The sequence below is a fragment of the Balaenoptera physalus genome (assembly GCF_965194825.1).
Source record: "Balaenoptera physalus genome assembly, chromosome: 13".
Lineage (NCBI taxonomy): Eukaryota > Metazoa > Chordata > Mammalia > Artiodactyla > Balaenopteridae > Balaenoptera > Balaenoptera physalus.
In genome coordinates this window covers 61,061,618-61,080,850 of record NC_138892.1, presented here as the reverse complement: position 1 = coordinate 61,080,850, position 19,233 = coordinate 61,061,618, and the positions used below count along the sequence as shown (strand labels likewise).

The window sequence follows — 19,233 nt, the reverse complement described above, 5'->3', positions numbered from 1 at the left end:
CATGGGAGGAAAATGGCCTGGAGATGTAAAGCCTCAGATGGCTCACAGCCATTAAGGCTGGAGTTACACACACACACACACACACACACACAGGCACATCCACAAACATGTACACTCTCACACTCCATCTCTGATTCAAATCCAAACTCTTCAGCAACCGCCCCCAACCCTGCCCACCCCAGTGCTGGCCTCACACTGTCCCACCTTTGAGGTGTTCTCTGGATCATCGCTTCTCAAACACCCCTGTGCCTACAAATGACTAGGGGTCTTGTTCAAATGCAGATTCTGATTCCGTAGATCTAGACAGGAACCTGAGATTGTTTTTCTAACCAGCTGCCAAGTGAGGCCGCTTCTCCAAGGATTTTAAACAATGGTCCTCCCATATTGAAGGGGTAGGAGTGGAGGAGATGGGGGTGTATAGTTTGGAAAAGCTACCCACCCCCACCCCCTGGACATTCTACTGTGCACACCCGGGCGCTGAGCCACTTCTGGAATGCTGTTCTCCTGCTCTTCACATGTCTCCTTCTTCCCCTTTAAATCTCAGCCCAAATTCTCTGCTTCCCCTGAGAAACCTTCTCTGACCCCCCCCAATGGAATGGGTCCCAGCTGACAGAAGTGGGGGAGGGTCCTGGAGGGAGAAGTCCTGGGGGTGGAGGCAGGTGGTGCAGGGTCTTGAAAACCATGACAGGCAACAGGAAGGCTATGGTCCTCTCCAGACCTCATGGGCAGGGACCTTCATTTATTTATTCTTTCCTGTGCTTGACAAATTCTTCCTGCGCCTCTGTCACATGCCAGGCACTGTGCTGGGTGCCGCACATCCAGGGATGAACACAACGGCTCTGATTCCAGCCCTCATGGGGTTGACGGTCTATGAGGAAAGACTGAGGTTAAACAAACTAAACTGTTAGAGTTGGGCTAAGTCCACAGAGAAGTGCATGATGAGGGACGTGATGATTGGTGGAGAAGCTTCCCTAGGGAATGACAGTCACCCAGAGTCCTGAGGGGTGGGACTGGTCCTCGCCAGCCAGCCCCCTGTCTGCCTCAGCACTTGTCCTGGGCTTCCCTGCATTCCACTGAACTGCTCCTTTAAGAGGCGCGCCTCTTTCCTGAGCAAAGGAGGTTCCGGGCACAGAGCCGAGCCTGCCAAGGTTATGGGTTATAAATCAACACTGGCACTCCCTTGGCAGTGGCTTCTCCTCTGAGCTGCCCAGATGGCGGGCAGGCCTGGGGCTCCAGGGGCAGCCAGACACACGGGAGGGGGAAGGAGGGCAAGGTGGGGACGCAGCTGGGTCCCGGGCCCCAGTGGCAGCTGCCCACCTCTGTCTAAGGGCCTTGGGCCAGAGAAAATGCCAAGGTCCTTCTCTGCCGATCACAGGGACCTTCTGACTCCTGAGTCACAGGCTGGCACGGGCTTCGGGGTCATTGCCCTCACCCCTGCCAGTGACCCAGGCCTCACGGACACCCGCTGAGACCAAGAGCCATGGGTTTTCCCTTTTGGATGACCTCTTGGGGTCACAGTCCGCTCCAGTACCCAACCTGAAAGTTCTACTTGTGGTTTGACTCTCTTCCCTCTTGCTGTAGATGTAAAAGATGTGCTCTTTTACATTCTCCAAAAGACAGCGGCTTCCCATTTGGCGGGGGTGGCGTGGCACTGGGGCTGTGGTGATGTGCCTCCTCAGCCTTCACTTTAAACCTCCCCGAAAAGCCGGATAAGAAGATTTCTCAAGGTCAGCTGGAGAGGGTGCAACTCCACCCTCTTGGGGGTTGCCATCCCTCAGCCACCCTCACAGGTGCTGTGACAGAGGGGACATATGTCGCTTCCACCACAGAGGACAGTGACGACATCTCAGCGGCCACAGCCCCACAGAGCTGGGCTCAGCGAGCCTTGACAGAACTGGAAAGGCAGCCTCTCTCCTGGGCCCGGGCCTGGGCCTGGGTCTGGGTTGCATGCGGGGGGTGGAAGCAGAGCCCGGAGACGCCTCCCACAGAGGGATAGACAGACTTGACTGCTCTCCCCATCCCCACCCCACCCCCAATATCCAACAGTGTTTCTAGAACAGTGGGAAATTCCTGGGTTATAGAACAATAGAGATTTCCTGGGGTGTTCTTGTCCTCCAATTCTCCTGTGAAAAATTGGAGCTCACAGGGGCTTAGAGACCCTCTTACACACTCTTTGTACAGATGAGAAAACTAGACCCAGAGAAATAAACACAGGCCTTTTAGCATTTAGGTTATTTCTGCTACCCCACATTTGCCTCCTGAATAGAAGCCCCCTGAACCACCACTAAGCAGGATACACTAGACTCCAACTGTAGTAGAGCAGATGGAGGTTAGATAACAAGCAGAACTTTCCAGAATAGTCGATTACAGAGAAGGATGAGAAACGAAATATAAGAATGGAGTTCTCCAAAACAGTAGGGTGGGAGTGGGGAGGGATGGAATCAGGAGCTGGGTTGGAATTTTGCAAAAAGGAAATATAGAGAATGGAGGAGAAGGCGGCTGGCATGGAGCCCAGAGCAGGGCAGCTGGGGTGTGGGGCTTCCAGGGTTCCTCACTGAGGACCTCCAGCCTCCACCTGTGCCAGGCCTCTGGGTATCTACAGAGTTTAAATTCAGGCCTTACCTCAGCTGACTCTCTGGGCTTATTCCTTGCTCTCCCAGGATGGCTTATCTGGCTGCCAGAGTCATTTGCCTTCTCTAATTTGTGTTTAAATTAAAGTTCCCACAAAACAGGGGCTTAATGTGCTGTTACCAAGAGCTCCCGGGCCCCCTGCCTCTCCGGAAGCTGAGGGGGGCTGGAGGGAAGAGGCCACGGTGCACGCACAGAAGCTGATCCCACTGGGTGCAGGGACCTGGCGTGGATGACCCAAGTGAGTCTGGTCCTTGTTGCTCTCTCCAAAATGGTGACATCTGGGGGCAGCGCAGAGCAAATCATGCTCACAGAGGGTGTGGGAATCAACGGACTTGTCAATGGGCTCCTGGTAGGTGTTCACCCTTTTTCAGGACCTTGGGAAGAAGGCAGGGAAGGCAGGCAATAAGAAGAGGGCAGGGGGTAGAACATAAGGAGAAAGCTTAAGGCTCCTTTTTTTTTTTTTAGCTTATACATCTGGTTTATTTCATTTAGCATGTTTCTGAGGATCACTCATGTCATAGCAGTTATAGTATTTCAATCCTTTAAGGCTCCATTTTTTAATCACTTACACATAGTGTTGCACTGTGTGCCTGCACTTCCTCAGGACCTCATAACCGTAAGATCACTTCACGGTCTCCACAACCCTCTCAGGGAGTGTTGTTTTTATCAGCCCCATGTTTATAGCTGGGGAAACCGAGGCACAGGGAGGTCAAGTAACATGCCCAAGATCACACAGCTAGTAAGAGGCGGATCCGAGATTCAAATTCTTAACAGTCTGGCTCCAGATTCCAGTGCTATGCTGACACTGAAGCGGAGATTTGTCTGTTACCCTGCCAAGCCCTTGATCACAAAGTGAGGCTTCTCTTTGATTGACAGAGCAACCGAGGTGGAGTGAAGCTCCTTTCTGCTCCCTCTTTCCCTCTCTGAGCCACAAGCTTCTCACTTGTAAAATGAGGACAGGCACTTGGAGGGATTAAGGGGCTGGGAAGTGTTGTCAGAGGCCACCACAGGGTCGGTCCTCAGTTGTAATTTCCTTCCCTTTGGCCCAACCAAAAGCCCTACTGCACCACTTTTTTTTTTTTTTTTAACATCTTTATTGGAGTATAATTGCTTTACAATGGTGTGTTAGTTTCTGCTTTATAACAAAGCGAATTAGTTATACATATACATATGTCCCCATATCTCTTCCCTCTTGCATCTCCCTCCCTCCCACCCTCCCTATCCCACCCCTCTAGGTGGTCACAAAGCACCGAGCTGATCTCCCTGACCTGCACCACCTCTGGATTCTGCTTTCCAGGGAGCTACAGGCGGTGATTCCTCATCCCTCAGTAAAAACCATCCGTAGAGAGTTGTCCCCCATTCCTTGGTCCAAAGCCTCTCTCTTCCAATGGGGAGCCCCGGGAGAAGAGGAGGAATAAAGCTCACCTGGGGCCCCAACCTGCCTGTTCCCCCTCCCCCACCTACACCCAGGTGAGCCAGTCAGGGTCCCAACAGCAAACACGTGACACATTCAAAAGGGCTCCACTGAAGAGAGTTTAATGACACGACAATTTTCAAGGCATAGTTGGAATTAAGGGAACCATTAAGGGCTGATGAGGTACCAAAAGGGTTGAAATGGTGCCAGCAAAACTGGGGTCGGGAAGAGCAGCCACCCAGCAAAGCCGGGGCCACTGGGGAACCACAACCCCTGCCAGGACTTCAGGCAGGCCGGTGGCGGAGAGGCAGGCAGGGGACAGGGAGACGAGTACCTTGGCTCCTCTCTCCCCTCCCTGCCAGGACCCCTGCTGCCCAAGCCAGACCACAGATGGGAAGTCAGGAGCCCAGGTGATGCCGTCTGCACAGGGCAGCCTCCAGGGCCAGGGTGGCCCAGAGAACAGAGGCGGCAAACAAAATCACCCGGCCCGCTCCACCTGGGATTCCCTTAGGACACTGAGGCCTTAACTCTGCTGCTTTATTGCCACCTTTGTCACTGCCTTCAGCCCAACAGCGACCCAGCTCAGAAGGAAGATGGGATCCAGGCAGAAAGAAGCTGGAGGGAAGGGGGCTACGCTGAGCATAGGGAGAGGCCAGGAGGAGGGCGGCTTTGGGGGGTAGTGATGTCAAGTGGTGACACGAGACTACTCAGTACTTGGTACAGATCACTGTAATCTTGCTCCGGCCTGCCCTCTCTAGACTGTAGCCCCCGTGGGGTGGGGATTTTGTCTTGTCCATCCTATACACCTAGCATGGTGCCTCTTAAGTACATAATCAGAACTTACTGAATAAATAAGGGGCTAATCGGTAAGTGAACAAGCCTATTCACAGCTCAGGTGTACACCCTGGGCCCCCGTCAAGGAGCACTGTTGAGTGAAGCACACATAACCCTCCTACAGGAGCTTTATTTCAACCATCCACCACCTCAGATTTTCCATGCCGCCGCCGTTCAGTCACCGGCCGCCCAAGCCCACGTCTGCCTCTGAACTGGTCAGAGGCCGCGCTTTGATGGCCCCCGTTCAAACGTGCAGTGACTTCATTTGGCGCCTCTTGATGAGGAAATCGGGGAAACAGCAAGGGACTTCATTTCTCACAGCAGCCTTCCTGTGAGCTTTCTCCAGAGGAGTGTTGATCCATGGCAAACCGTCTGTGGTATTCCCGGCTGGAGCCCCTGGCAAGAGATGGGAGGCGAGAATGACAGTGCCAAGGAGGCAGCTGAACGATAGTCACCCTGGGAGCCACAGCTCTGCCTTGCTTTTTCCAATGGGCCATAAAGACTGAGGGGAAGGGGAGGGAGGCGGCGAGGAAAACACACTCGACTTCCCAAGTATAGTCACTGCGCCAAGCCCACCTGGCGGAGCGATGACGCACAGACTCCGGGCTGGGCGGCTGGCTCCGTAATCCCTGCCCGGCCATTTGCCGTCTGTGTGACCTTGGGTAAGATGCTTCACGACTATGCCTCAGTTTCCTCACCTTAAAAAACGTACGTGGAGAAGATTAATACCTAGTTCGTATGGTGGTGGAAAAGAGATGAGTTAATAGTCATGAAATAGTGCACAGAGGACATGGTCCGTAGTCAGCCCTGCATAAATTTCATTACATGAGATTGAGCAGGACACTTGGGTTCTAGTCTCAGAAACTTTTTTTTCCGTAATAAGCCCAGCCTTGGATGCATCTTATGTTTGCTCTGAGAAGTGAACAAATACATGTGAAAATTAGAACATGTTACAGTTTGTTATTTGTCGTCAAGCTCGTGTACGTGCCTGATTGAGCAGGGGTCGGTGGGGGTGTGGACGCTAAAGGGCTGTCAATCGTCAGTTTCTGATTATCTGCCTTGCTGAGGTCCCCTTCTTGTCAACATCATCGGCTCTTTGGCTGGTTCAAGCCTTTGCTTGACAACATCCAGGCCTCTCGTGGTCCCTCCCACACAGCACAGGCTGGAAGGATAAGGCTTTTGAAAGCAAAACTGGTCCTTCCCTTCCTACCCACGAGGCAGGTATAGCCAGTGGACACACGCTTCCAGAGAGGAGCTGGCAACTCCACCTCAGCCCACTTTGCCTTTGGGCAAAGGGAGGAGAGGGGCCGAGCCAGGGCAGGACAGGGGAGGGTGGCCAGCTCCTCTGTGCCCGGGGCCTCAGAAAGAAATGTATCTGTCTTTGTCGTGGAGACCTGGGAATAAAAAACAAATCCATCCCAGAGTCCAGTACGAATGTGCTGCCACTTACTGCTACCAACATGATTTCAAATAGTTACTTAATCTCTTTGAGTCAGTTTTTCTCATCCTCAAAATGGGGATAATCATACCTAATTCAAAGAGGGAAAGGGAATTACCTGGCAGTCCAGTGCTTAGGACTCGGTGCTTTCACTGCCGTGGCCCGGGTTCAATCCCTGGTTGGGGAACTAAGATTCTGCAAGCCGAGCGACGAGGCAAAAACAAACAAACAAAAAAACGAGTGAAAATCAGTGAGATATATTACTCCCTTGGTACATGCCTAGTCCAATACTTGGTGGATATTATTAGCTGATATTTTGCATTGTCTGCACACCATCCCCTCTGAGGGATGGAGAAGTAGTGCTGTTTTCCAGACTGGAAAAGCTGGTGGCAGCAAAAGTTATTGACAACTCTGCTTTGTTTACATTTTCTTTATGGAGCACATAATAGGTACATCATTTGTTCATTCATTCATTCAGCAAATGTTTACAGAACTTGCCGTTATTTTGCTCACTTGTATTTATCTTACTCTCACCACTAAAACTGCAAGGTTCATGAGGGAAGGGGCAGTGTCTCTTGGGTTCACTGGATGCTTTGTGCATACTTGCTAGGTGAGCGGAGGGTGGAGCTCCAAGCCTGTCTGTGACACTGAGATGGACCAGGCAAGGAGGCGGGGGCAGGAGGCCTGCATTCTAGGCTCCATCACACCTCCCACAGACCTTGGAGCCTCCACAGACCTTTCTTCAACTGTGAGATACTGGAGGATCGCTGGAGACCAGACTCAGGGAACCGCTTCCCCAGTGGGAAGATGTCCATTCATCTACTCCGTGTCTCTGAAACCCCTGGAGAAGGCTCTGAGTCCCCAACTTCGAGGAGCACAGCAAATGACCCAAATAGCAACAGGAAAAGAATGAAGAGAGAATGGAAGGAGTAACTTACAGTTACTTACTCAGTAACTTACAGAGGGAGGAAAATTCCAGCTTATTATATGTAACTAACACAAAAGAAGACATGTTCCCAAGACCCTGCTTTCATGGATATTGGGTATTCCCACGTATAAGACACACCCATTCTTTTTTTTTTTTTTTGCAGAACCAAAGGTTTTATTTTTTTAGTAATAATTTCAATTTTTATTGTTATCAATAATTAACAATAAAACTAATATCTTTTTTTATGCCTCCACATGGTTTTTTTTTTAAATTTTTATTGGAGTATAGTTGATTTACAATGTTGTGTTAGTTGTGTTAGTTTCAGGTATACAGCAAAATGATTAGGTTATATATATACACATACAAATATATGTATATATACATATACATACTTTTTCAGATTCTTTAACATTATAGGTTATTACAAGATATTGAATATAGTTCCCTGTGCTATACAGTAGGACTTTGTTGTTTATTTATTTTATACATAGTAGTGTATATCTGCTAATCCCAAACCCCTAATTATCCCCTCCCCTTTTCCCTTTGGTAACCATAAATTTGTTTTCTGTCTGTGAGTCCATTTGTTTTGTAAATAAGTTCATTTGTATTAGATTCCACATATAAGCGATATCATATGATATTTGTCTTTCTTTGACTTACTTCACTTAGTATGATAATCTCTAGGTCCATCCATGTTCCTGTAAATGGCATTATTTCATTCTTTTCTGTGGCTGAGTAATATTCATATATACACACACACACCACATCTTCTTTATCCATTCATCTAAGACACATCCATTCTTGCCCACAGACCTCATTCTATGTGATCCAGGCTGTCGAGAGACATAAGAGTTAAGGTAGAATCATAATATCCCAAAGGTAGAAACAACCCAAACATCCATCAATGGAAGAGTGGGTAAACAAAAGTACAATGGAATATTATTCAACCATAAAAAAGAATGAAGCACTGATACATGCTACAACACGGATAAACCTTGAAAACATTATGCTAAGTGAAAGCCAGCCACAAAAGACCACATAGTATATGATTCCCTTGATATGAAAGTCCAGAATAGAGCAATCTATAGGAATAGAGCACAGATCAGTGTTTGCTTAGGGCCAGCAAGGGTATGGAAGAGTAAAAGGGGGTGGTAACTAAAGGGTATGAGATTTCTTTCAGAGGCGATGAAAATGTTCCAAAATTGACTGTGGTGATAGTTGCACATATCTGTGACTATACTGAAACCACTGAATTATACACTTCAATGGTGAATTGTACAGTATGTGAATTATATCTCAAGAATCTTGTTTTTAACAAAGAGAGAGAGAGAGAGAAACGGAGACGGAATGGTTGAGATGGAGCAGGAAGACCAAAACAAAGCCCAGGCACTGTCTGTCCTGGCTGTCCCCCAAGCCAAAGCCTGCAAGTCACACAGGCAGTGCTATGGTAGCCCCCAAGCCATGACTCAGGAAGATAAATTGGCCCCAGAGGTATGGGGCTGGGTCCCTTCTCCCCTGACAGCTCCCTCTCTGTGTTTTTTCTGGCATGAGAAACATTCTGTCTTCTTGTATAAATAGGGGAAATTTATGACAGTTTTCCCCCTTCTCCTCCCTGGTGGGCTACTAGGAAGGGGCTGGATGGGGGGAGGAGGGAGATATAAATGTGGAAAGACTAGAGGGAGGCAGGGAGCTCGGCTCTGGCCCCAGCTCTGCTTTGCATGTTTGACCATCTGGGTGAGGAGGCGGCTGGAGCAAAGGTGCAGCCCGGTAGTTTCCAGGCCCAGGGAGGCGGGTCTCCAAGGCAGACATCCAACTGGAGGGACCCAGGGGAAATCAGGCAAACATGGCCTGGCTATTCCAGAGCTTTATTGGAGGAGACACAGGCCCCCTGCCTGGTTTGGGTTCTTTCTGTCCTTGCGATTTGTTGAGGCAGCTGATATGATGGTTAGAGAACCCATCTGGGATTCAGAAAATGACAGAAAAACTAAGTGTGTGACCTTATGCAAGTCACTGCCTCTCTCTGGGCCTTGGCTGTAATTAAAAAAAACAGGGGAGGGGATTGAATTTTCAGGGGTTTTCAAACTGGTTTTAACCATAGGGTCCTTTCTTCAAATAAAACCTTATGTAGCAACCCAACATCTAACATGAGTGTCCTGCCGAGCTTCTTAGGTTGAAGTGAGGGTGGGGATGGGAGATACCCAGGCCCCTGTGGGTGACATGAAGGGACTTGGCCAAGCATAGGATGATATCCAAGGTCCCCTCCATCTCTGTCCTCAGGTGGGAAGGTATATTAGGAAGGATGATGACAAAACTGGTATTAAAAAAAGGGCCCCAAACACAGCCACATATAGAAAACAAGTTTACTTGTCACACAATGGTCTGGAAGGCAGCAGTCCCAGACAGCAGGTGGCTCTGTTCCACCTGGTCCATCAGGAACTTGGGTTCCTGTTCTACTCTTGCTCTGCCCTCTCTTAGGGATTTCTCCTCAACTGCATGGTCAAAGCTCAGTCTCAGGCACATCCGGTCCAGCTCATGAAAAGGAGAACTTACCCAACGTCTTAAGGCTCTGATGACATTACTTGGCTCACATCCCCCTCTGGCCACACCTGGCAGCCGGGAGATGGATTGTCCAGCTCGGAGTTTCTCTACCCTCGCAGAACAAGGAGAGAAGGATTAAGTAGACAACTAGCAGTTTTAATCCAGGGCTCAAACCCTTCAGCTGAGCCGCCCTCTTCTTCTTCCCCTCCCAGAGGAGGAGAACTAGAGTCCACAGTTCAGAAAACAGTGTGATTCCCAATGAGGTCCCACCATCCACCCGGAGATCAGAGCCCCAGGAAAGTGATAGCAGGCTTCCTCCAGAGAGACTACCCTTCTATCCACCTTCTTCACAAGGATGTGAGAAAAGTTTCTGTTGCCACTGCCCCCCTGCCACTCCCTCTCTCAGTCTCACCTCATTCTCTAACCCCTGTTCCCAGTCACTAGGCGTGACTACAAATAAGGGGGAGCAGGATGGCCAGAACTAGGAAGGGAAGGTGAGACCGGGCTGGAGAGCTGTGCTTTGCAGGCAGCCCAGGTATGGTTTTGGTGCCAGGCAGACCCAACTACCAGATGTGTGACCTGAAGTGGGGATTAAGCTCTCTGAGCCTCAACTGACTCTTCTGGATATAAGAATGAGAGGCTCACTTGCAAGAGTTGCAGCTCCCCTCTGCCCTCCCCCGATAGCTCCAGCGGGATGAGATGAATTTCACCTAAAAAGACCATCAGCCAGTCCCCAATCAGGTCCCCACTGCGCCTGGATCTCACGGCCCCGCCCACCCCGGGAGGCACGGCAGTGGCTGTGCTGGAATCAGAAATAAAACCCTCCTCTTCCTCCTCCCCCGCCCCCACTTCCCATCACTCATCTGGGAATCCAGGGCGAAGAAGGGAGCTAAAGTGCAGAGCGTTCATTTAATATTAACAAATTGAAATGAATTCTTTGAATGCCAATTAACTTGGAGCAGCCCCTTATTAATAGTAATTTAGATTCATACTTGGGAGAAGCGGTTACGGGGGCTGGGCCGAATGTGCCCAGAATGTCAATGTGACGACGGAGCTGGGGACCGAGCGGGGAGGAGCCGTGGCAGTGTTACTTCTGCCGAGTTCGGCTGTTTCCCTCAGAGGAACGGACAAAGTCAGCAGAGGCGGATCTTTGGGAAACAGATTTCTCTCATCATTTGAGTTTTGTACCTGCAATGAATCTGAATAGGCTGAAACCATATCACACCATTTTGATGATTTACTTCACAGTGACGCTAGAATGTCCTCAGAGCTGGGGTTTACCGCAAACTCTCCTAAACCAGATCCCACTGACCCAAAGTGATCTAGTCCCTAGGCCAGCTCTCTCTCCTTCTTTGTGTCCGTTCAAAGCCAGAGCTGGAGATCAAAATGGGGTCCCCCAACCCCTGCCACCTCCACCTTAATCAGAAGTAAAAGAGGGGACTAAACATTGTGTCTCCCTTCTGGGAATCCTCTCCCAGGAGGCAAGAGTCCCAACAGGCTGACCCCGAGCTAACAGCTTACATTTAAGGGAGAAAAAAAAATCTGCTGGTACTTTTCTTAGAATTCAGGGACAAGATGAGAACTAAAAATTCAACTTTGTGTACCAAAGACTTCCCCAGAATAGAGCCAAGGAGAAAGAGCTTGGTCCCAAACTAAAAAGTCAAACAGAAATTCTGCTTTCCCTGAATTTGCTGGCTTGGGGAGTCAGACTAGAGGTGCCCAGAACCAGAACCTCAAGTGTAAGCTCTGACCCAAGTAGGACATTTTCTTCTTCCCCGGCGTCCCACCTTGCCTGGATGGGTGAATCGAATTTGAAGCTGGGAACTGTGGAAGTTGGGGGTGGGAGTCTGAGATGGAGGCTGCAGGAGGGCAAAGGGGGCTGAACAAGGGTAAGGAAATGTACAAAATGGTGAAGTTTATAAAATTAAAACTTTAAAGATGGTTTAACATACACAAAAGATTAAATTTAAAGAACAGGTCAGGTTTTAAAAGGAGGTAAAATACATCAAAATTGAAAGATTAACATCAACAAAAATTGAAGACTATGTATACAACACTTCAATTGTTCTTTAAAATAGGAGGGATCGAATGAGTCAGAAGAGACCTCATTCACACTCTCATAGAGTTTCCCAAACAATAACTTCATTTACGAAACAAAAAGAGAAATCAACACAAAACTAACCCTTGGTCTACACCAGGAGGAAAAAAAAAATCGTGTCGATTCAGTAACAGCTGAAAAACTAGTGACGGAGGAGAAAAACAAACGAATAAACTTGAAATATGTTAACTGATTATTTGTGAATATTGAAATTGGAAGATGGGATGGAGAAAGGCACGAACTTAACATCATCAGAAAAGTGAAACTTGCAAAAACATAGGGTGTAACTCATCTGCAAAGTAAACTCTCCTTAAATAGAATGCTCCTCTCCAAAAGAAGAGAATATAAAATTGATCCAAAAAGTACCACTAACCCTCCAAGAAAAGTATATTAATCTGAACTTAATCTTTCCCCAAATCTGAAATTATACGAAAAAATACAAAAGGATTATATTTTGTCAACTAAGAGAAAAACAAAACCGGATTTAAATTGTCTAATGGGGCAAGAAGGGGGACTTTTTTGCAGGTGCCAGAAAGGATGGGGCTGGGGGTGTTTGAGGGATGGAGGACCCGCTTACCTTGCTCTGGAGCAGCGGCTGCCGGACAGAAGTGGGTGCGGGACTCTGCGAGTGCCTGCGTGTTGGGGGAAAGGAGGATTCGGGGATCCCGCTGCCCTGAACGAATGAGGAGGGTGGAAGGACTGGGGGGCACCCATTTCCCCACCTCCGCCCGCCTCCCTCCCTTCGGTACCCAGGCCTAGAGAGCTACTGAAAGTTACAAATTGCTTCCATTATTAGCTCATCCCGGGCGGCCTGGTCATTGGCTAACCCCGGACCACGTGGTCCCTCGTACCAATCGATCGAATTTCTAGTGCAATTCTCTGTATGTCCCTTGGCTCTGGGCAGGGAAACGGGGGCGGGGAGCAGTGGCGCGGGCGCTGGGGAGGGGCTAAGGAGAGGGTCACTTCGTCCCCTCACCCTCCTTCTCTGCCTTGTCCGGGCCCTGAGTGTCGCCCCAGAACGGGTTGAGGGAATGTTGTGGGTTGGGACACACCCGGGAGGGCGCAAACTGGAGGAAGCGAGAGACGTCGCCAGGCACCCAGGGCCCTCTCCTTCCAGTTCCCCGAGCCTGCCCGGTCCTGCTGGCTTCTCCCTCTATAGCGCCCAATCTGCCCCGGGCAGTCCCGGGCTGGCAGCCTGACCCAGTACCCCGGGCGCTTGAGTGTCATGTCCCCGCATCACTGCTTGGGCCCCCACTTTGGGGAAGATGCACGCGAGTACCGCTTCCCCGGAGCTCGCCCTGAATCAGGCGCCTGCGCTCTCAGGGGCGCCCACCCTACCCCGACGGCCGAGTTTGCGCACCTCCTGAGACAGTCTGAGAGAAGGACAAACTTTTGAGTGGATAAAAGTCGAGAGGAACCCGTCTGGAGCAGGTGAGCTGGGTCCGGGAGGGGTGCGCTGTAGCCGGAAAACAATGTCTTTCCCCATCTCTGTCTCTCCTTACTCCATCCCGGCTCCCCTGCTGGCAGACACTAGTCCCCACTAATCAGAGGAGTGGGACCAGAGCAGCTTTCCCCCCTCGAGTTTGGGGGCTAAGGTGGCAGCTGGCAGAGGGACGAGGAGTGTTGCTTCTGAAACTAGAGAGGATGGGAGAAACTGGGGGCCTAGAGACCCATGGCGTCTGAGGGTTATCACTTCTCCCCCCAAACGCAACTTGCGGGAACTTCAGAAAAGTTTTTTGAAGACAGACGGAGAAGGGAGCAGACTTGGGGTTCTGAGGTTTACAGCGAGAGGGAGGGCCCCCTGCTTCTTATACTAAAGGAAGGCTGAGTTTGTTTCCCAATCAGGGCTGATCACGGATGTAGAAAAACCCGGGCAGGTCCCGAACCTGCTCATCCAGCAAGCTCTTAGAGACGCTTGGAGATCCCCAAAGGGCTTTCCCAGGAGAGCGAGAGACGTGCTAGCCGAAAATAGTAGTTTTCGACTCTGCCGCGGTGGGGGCGGGGTATCGCCCCAGAGCCTCAGCCCGGGACTTCCTGGGGTCCCCTGCTGCCCCGGGACCTTTTGCTGATTTTAAGCTAGGAGTGACATGAATTTCTTCTTCTTCTTCTCCTTTTAATTCCAATCTGACTCAGAGACCCATTTCCCTAAGATGGAATCCAGGGAGAGCTCCTCCCCACCTTCCAACTTCCTGCAGCTCGCGCAGTAGGGCCAGGAAAAGAACCCCCTACCCCCTTCCCGGGTCTGGGATTGCCCCCCCACCCCGTCCCACGAGAAGTCCCGGGAGGAAGGGATGGAGGAGGCTCTTCAAAAGGGAGTCAAAGAGGGTGGGTTCAGAGGGCGGGACTGAACTTGGGGACCCCGGGTGGAGAGTTGCGGGAGTGGGCAGTCCAAGGCGGGGACGGGGGCTGGCCTGCGGGGTCTGGGAAAGCGGGCGAGGGTCGAGGCCGTGGCAGGTGCACTGGCAGGGCCGAGGGAACTCTGGAGCCCCGGAAAGGGAGGCCCAGCCTGGGCGGAGGGTCTCCGTGGAGCCTGAGGTTTGCAGGTCTGGCCTGAGGAGCCAGGCAGGTGGCGGCTGCAGCATTTGGACCGCTTCTTGGAAAGGGCCGGCAGGGACTGTGGATCCAGGAGAGAAAATTCCCATGTCGAGCAAGTAGTGTCTCTGGCCTCTACTTGGCCCACGTCTTTTGGTCAAGAGCGGCCAATCCTCCCAGGCCTTTGTTTTCACTGCGCCCGAGGTTTTGCTGCAAGTAATCCAGGGGCTGCCCCAGCACTGCTCCCGAGGGAGCCCTGGAACTAGGCCCGCCTAGCTGAGAGGTCCAGGAGGGCCGCAGGGGGCACCGCCTAGGGACCCGGAGGGCTCCAGGGAGGGGGCCTCGGGAGGGATGTGTCCAGGGGCAGATGTAAAGGCAACTGATACTCAAATATAAGCCCTTTTCTTTCCTCCCATCCCGAGGCCCTGTGCACCTCTCCGGCCCAGAAGAGTTGGATGGAAGGTCTCATCCTGCCCAATCCCAAAATGAACATGGGAGCCGACTGGGGTTTCTTTTGCAGGCTGCCCCCGGCTCTGGGTGCACTAAGAGAAGGTGCCTGCTTCTGGACTTTGCCCCCTCCCTCTTTGATGAATCCAGTCCTTTTTGCCCCTTCTCCCCAACACCATGCACACACGCACGCACACACAGTCTGTGGAGCTGTCTCTCTTTTACTCTTTTCTTCTCTTCCTCTTTCTCTTTTACTAGGATTGATGGAGTGACAACAGTTTGGCAGGTGTCCCCTAAGCCTGTAGTGAGGAGCTGTGGACTTAGCCCTGACTTCTCAGCTAGCAGGGAACAGCCCCATTCCTGGGCCCTTGAAATTGAACCTCACATTGAGGGAAGTTGAGAAGGAATGGCATGAAGGGTGGCTAGGCTGGCACAGGACGGAAGCCCCACCCTGGGGAGGGGGCACTTTTATGCCTTATGCTTGTTGCAGAGAGAGGATTTAGAAACAATGGAAGATGGAAAGGAGGTCGAGGAAACAGCACAAAGGACTGGAAAAATTGAGAACAACAAAGAGAAAAGACTGGTGAGGGAAGAGAAAATTTGAGAAAGCCCCGATACTGGGGGCAGCGGAAGGAACTCGGGAGGGAGATGAAATGAAGGAATGTTGATAAAGGACAGAATGAAGAAGCAAGATTAGTTTGTTGTATGAGAGAAGAGAAGGAAAGAGAAAGAAAAGAAAGAAAGGAAAAATGAAAGAAAAAGAAAGGAAAAATGAAAGAAAAAATGAAAGAAAGGAAGGAAGGAAAAGAAAAGCAAATGAATGAAAGGAGCTAGAAAGGAAAAGAAAAGGGAAGGAAAAGAAAGAGAAGTTTTAAAAAAAATAAAAGAGAAATGAATGGGAGAAAGAGAGACGGGTAGGAAAGGAGGAAAGCTAGGAAAAAAGGAAAGAAGGAAGAGAGGAGAAAAAAGTGGAGGGAGGGCAGGAAGAAAGCAAACGAAGGAAGGAAAAATGAGAAATATACAGAGAGAAAAAGAAGAAGGAAAGAGAAGAAGGGGGAACTGGGTTAACAGAAAGGGGGTCTAGACGGGAGGAGCAGCGGGAGGAAAGGCGTGGGGAGGAGGGTGAGCGGGGAGGGGCCCAGTGGGGCTGAGGCGGGGGCTCCCAGGTATCCTGGCTGCCGTGACCCTGACCTCCCAGGTTCCAGTGCCCACCCCAGGCGGCTGCAGGCCGGGGTCACAGGAGGGGTGGAGGCGGAGGCCAGCCTCTTGCGACTCACTTCTCTCCAAAGTAGCTGACAGAGCTGGAGGAGTTCATAGTGCAGCTGCACCTGCCTGGGGCTGGCCCTTAGGCTCTGCAGGTCAATATCTGGCTCCCAAAGCAGTGCTGGAAGCAGAAGAAGCGGTTTAGAGAGGGGTGAGTCGCGGACCCACCCTGGCTCTGTCTCCTGACCTGCCTCCTCTGTCTGCAGACTGGGCCACTTTGTTCTGCCATGCTCTGGCTCTGTGACCTTGGGCCTCAGTTTGTTCTCTATGTCAAATGAACCCTTTGCACTGGAGGGTTCTTCTGTCACTTTGGTTAGCCTGCCCGTATGTGTGCAGGTGAGAGAGGGGTGATGATAAGGCCCGGTCCGTTCTGGGAAGGACATCTTCATTTTCTTCCTTGGTGAGAAGAAAAATCTTCCTCCTTTGCCATACTTATCTCCATCCCTGCCCCAGAAAGCTACCTTCCAGGGCAAGGGATCTCTCCATGCCGGAAGGGGTTGGATTAATCTATAAAGAGCTTGGTGTGAGGTTTATAGATGCTGGAGGAGCCGAAGAAAGCATCTCACGCTGGAAAGAGAACGAGGACATGCCTTCCTAGGGCAAGCGGACTTTCGGTCTGCAGTGTATTTCACAGAACTCACACACACAGAGAGATTAATTGGCAAAATGGCTTTAGATTCAGCCTGTAGAGGAGGTTGACTTGGGGCGGTTGTGTGTCTGCAGCCTCTTGGGCCTGTGGTCCCGCACCCTGTCCGTGTGCTCCAGCAGCAACCACCCAGTTAAAGCCAATTAGATAACTCCTTTGTTTCCCCAAAGTGGGATGGGGCAGGTCACTGAGGTCAGCACATCTTCCAAGGGCAGCATAAGCCTTGAGGATGCAACCCTCAAACCACCGGCCAATTTTATCATGGCTCTGTTAGCTTTCCTCCCCTTTCTCAAGCTCCTTTCCTTCTTTTATCTCCCTCCACACACCCCCACCCACTTGCTCCCTTCCTTCCTTCTTCCTGCTTTTCCTTTTCTTTCTCTCTCCCTTTTCATCTAGTCCAGGCTGGGGCTCTTGTACTGTCTTCGTACTCAGAGGCTTTGCTCTGAGACCTTCAGACAAGCTAACATGTGCCCTAACCTCAGGAGTTCATTACCTGGATGCAAATATTAGGAACGGAAGATGAGAGGCAAAATGGGGAGTAAGCTTTGCTAATCAAGTGCGGGATGAAGCAACACATTTTCTGTATCAATCATGATTATCGCCATCACGTTCCCGTGGCTTACCCCAGAAAATCCTTCCCCACCTCACCCATCTGCAGGCCACAGTCGGCCTGCCCCTGCCCATAGGGGTGGAGTTGCTGGTGCCCCCAAGGCTGTTGCTCTCCCGGGGTGAGTGAGGGCCTGCAGGAGCTCACCTTGGTGCAGGTGGGATGAGGTCAGTGAAACCAGGTCAGAGCCTCAAACTATTAAATAAGCAAAGCCTGTTTCCCTATTCCCATTGCATTTAGGGGTCCTCTTTCCCTTGAATGGAGAAGCTGGTCGATTCTGGCTCTTGGCTGTCTCTCCAAGGAATGCCCCTGATTAGCTGGGCCTGCCGCCGCCATCCACATTTGCTCAGCAAAGAAGGGAGGCCTCTTATTCCAGGCCTTGGTGGAGGGGTTCCAGACTGTCTGCCCGGAGCAGCCTCCTTGCCCCCAGCCTGGCCCCGCTGGGAAGGAGGGAACCCAATTCACTTCGCAGGATCTGGAATCTTGAATCACCAGGGGCAGAGCCAACAGCTGCGACTGCATCCTCGAGTCTGAGCCTGACGCTGGAAGCAGCTTCTGTCTTTGGGTTCTCCTTGCTGCCTCGGTCTCTGCTCTGTTCGGCTTGCTATTGTGTTTTTCTCTCTCATTTAGGGGTTTTGGGGGACAGGGAAAGGAAATGTTTCTCCTCAGGCCCCTAATCCTTCCCCACGCCCCTGCCAAACCTTAAAGCTGCTGATGGTAATGAGCTGCGGCTTCTGGCCCTGCTCACAAGCTACTCAAAGCAAATTCAAATTCTCTTCTGGGCAGGAGGGAAGACAGATACTCCTTCCTCAGTCCTCCCTTGCTCATTGATCCATTTTAAGGGCATTTGGGGGTCAAAATTGAGACCGGATCGCTTCTGTTGGTATAAAATTAGCATTTTTTAATCACGCCAAAGGCCCAAATTTCTCAAATCAAGGAATAGGAGGGCTTCACCCAGACCCACACCTCTTCTCTGGCCTTCTCTGATGATAAAGGTTTGTTGAGGTGGAGGAAGAGACGGGAAATGAGTAGTTTGTTCTATCAAGAAATCAATCAGTAGCTGCAGCTGTTCATGCCACTGATATTTATTTAGCACCTACTATGTGCAAAGCATTGTCCCTACCTCTGTTTGTCATGACGGTCAGTAATGAGATTCTTGCCACTGTGAGGCTTTAATGCATGTGGACAAATACATAAATAAATGAACTGATGGAAAAGAAAGTTTGGATTTTGATTGCCGCCTTCCATGTGCCCGGTCTCCGAGCCCGTGTTTCCCCAACTCCAGCTACCCAGACCCAGCCGGTTGGAAAATAGGACAGCCCCAGGGCTCATTTGTTTCCCCCACTAGAAAACTATTAGAAAGGGAGCAAGAGTTGTGCAGTGGGAACGGCAGAGACGAGAGCCCTGAAATAAAGGGGTTGGGATGGTGGGCAGAGGGGTCCCCCAGAGGTATCTTCCCATCTTTGAGGTGTGCATTGTCGGTGAGGGGGGCTATGTTTCTCTGGGTGTCTGAGCAGGTCTGCAGGTTTGCCTTGGTGTAATCACATGCCTGAAGGTGACAGCAGGGTGTGCATGTGCAAGTGAGCTGAGTGGGGGCTGGACAAGTGTTTCAGCACCAGGCTTGTGTGCACTGGGCCCAGACGCCTGCACTGGAGCAGGTGCATGGGCGGGGGAGGTGCATAGATCTGAACATATCTCCGCATACATGACCCTCTGTGTATTGGAGAGCGTGTGTACCCGCTGAATTATTATAAAATTACACTGACCCTTACAGCAAATCCATACCGGCCCGGCCTTTCTCCCCCGACCTCTCGACCTCTGGGGTGCCTGAGGAAAGAGCTGACCGGGTCACCGCCT

At 50.9% G+C, this 19,233-nt stretch overlaps 2 long non-coding RNA genes across 4 annotated transcripts; one reads left to right on the top strand and one right to left on the bottom strand.

The window, feature by feature from the left end:
- Positions 1–613: 613 nt before the first annotated feature.
- On the bottom strand, positions 614–12,578 carry LOC309640755. 3 transcript variants are annotated; one of them, XR_014252388.1, is made up of 6 exons: positions 12,459–12,578; positions 9,796–9,890; positions 6,436–6,512; positions 5,456–5,577; positions 2,623–5,275; positions 614–868 (listed from the first exon to the last, which is right to left on the bottom strand). It is a non-coding gene; the product is annotated as an uncharacterized lncRNA (long non-coding RNA). The 3 variants fall into 3 exon arrangements; XR_014252389.1 differs by lacking the exon at positions 614–868 and adding an exon at positions 10,776–10,931 and having other exon boundaries at positions 4,152–5,275; positions 12,459–12,536; XR_014252390.1 differs by lacking the exons at positions 614–868; positions 12,459–12,578 and adding an exon at positions 10,776–12,447 and having other exon boundaries at positions 4,152–5,275.
- A 625-nt stretch (positions 12,579–13,203) lies between these two features.
- On the top strand, positions 13,204–18,597 carry LOC309640758. Its single transcript, XR_014252394.1, has 2 exons — positions 13,204–13,312; positions 17,617–18,597. It is a non-coding gene; the product is annotated as an uncharacterized lncRNA (long non-coding RNA).
- Positions 18,598–19,233: the final 636 nt, after the last annotated feature.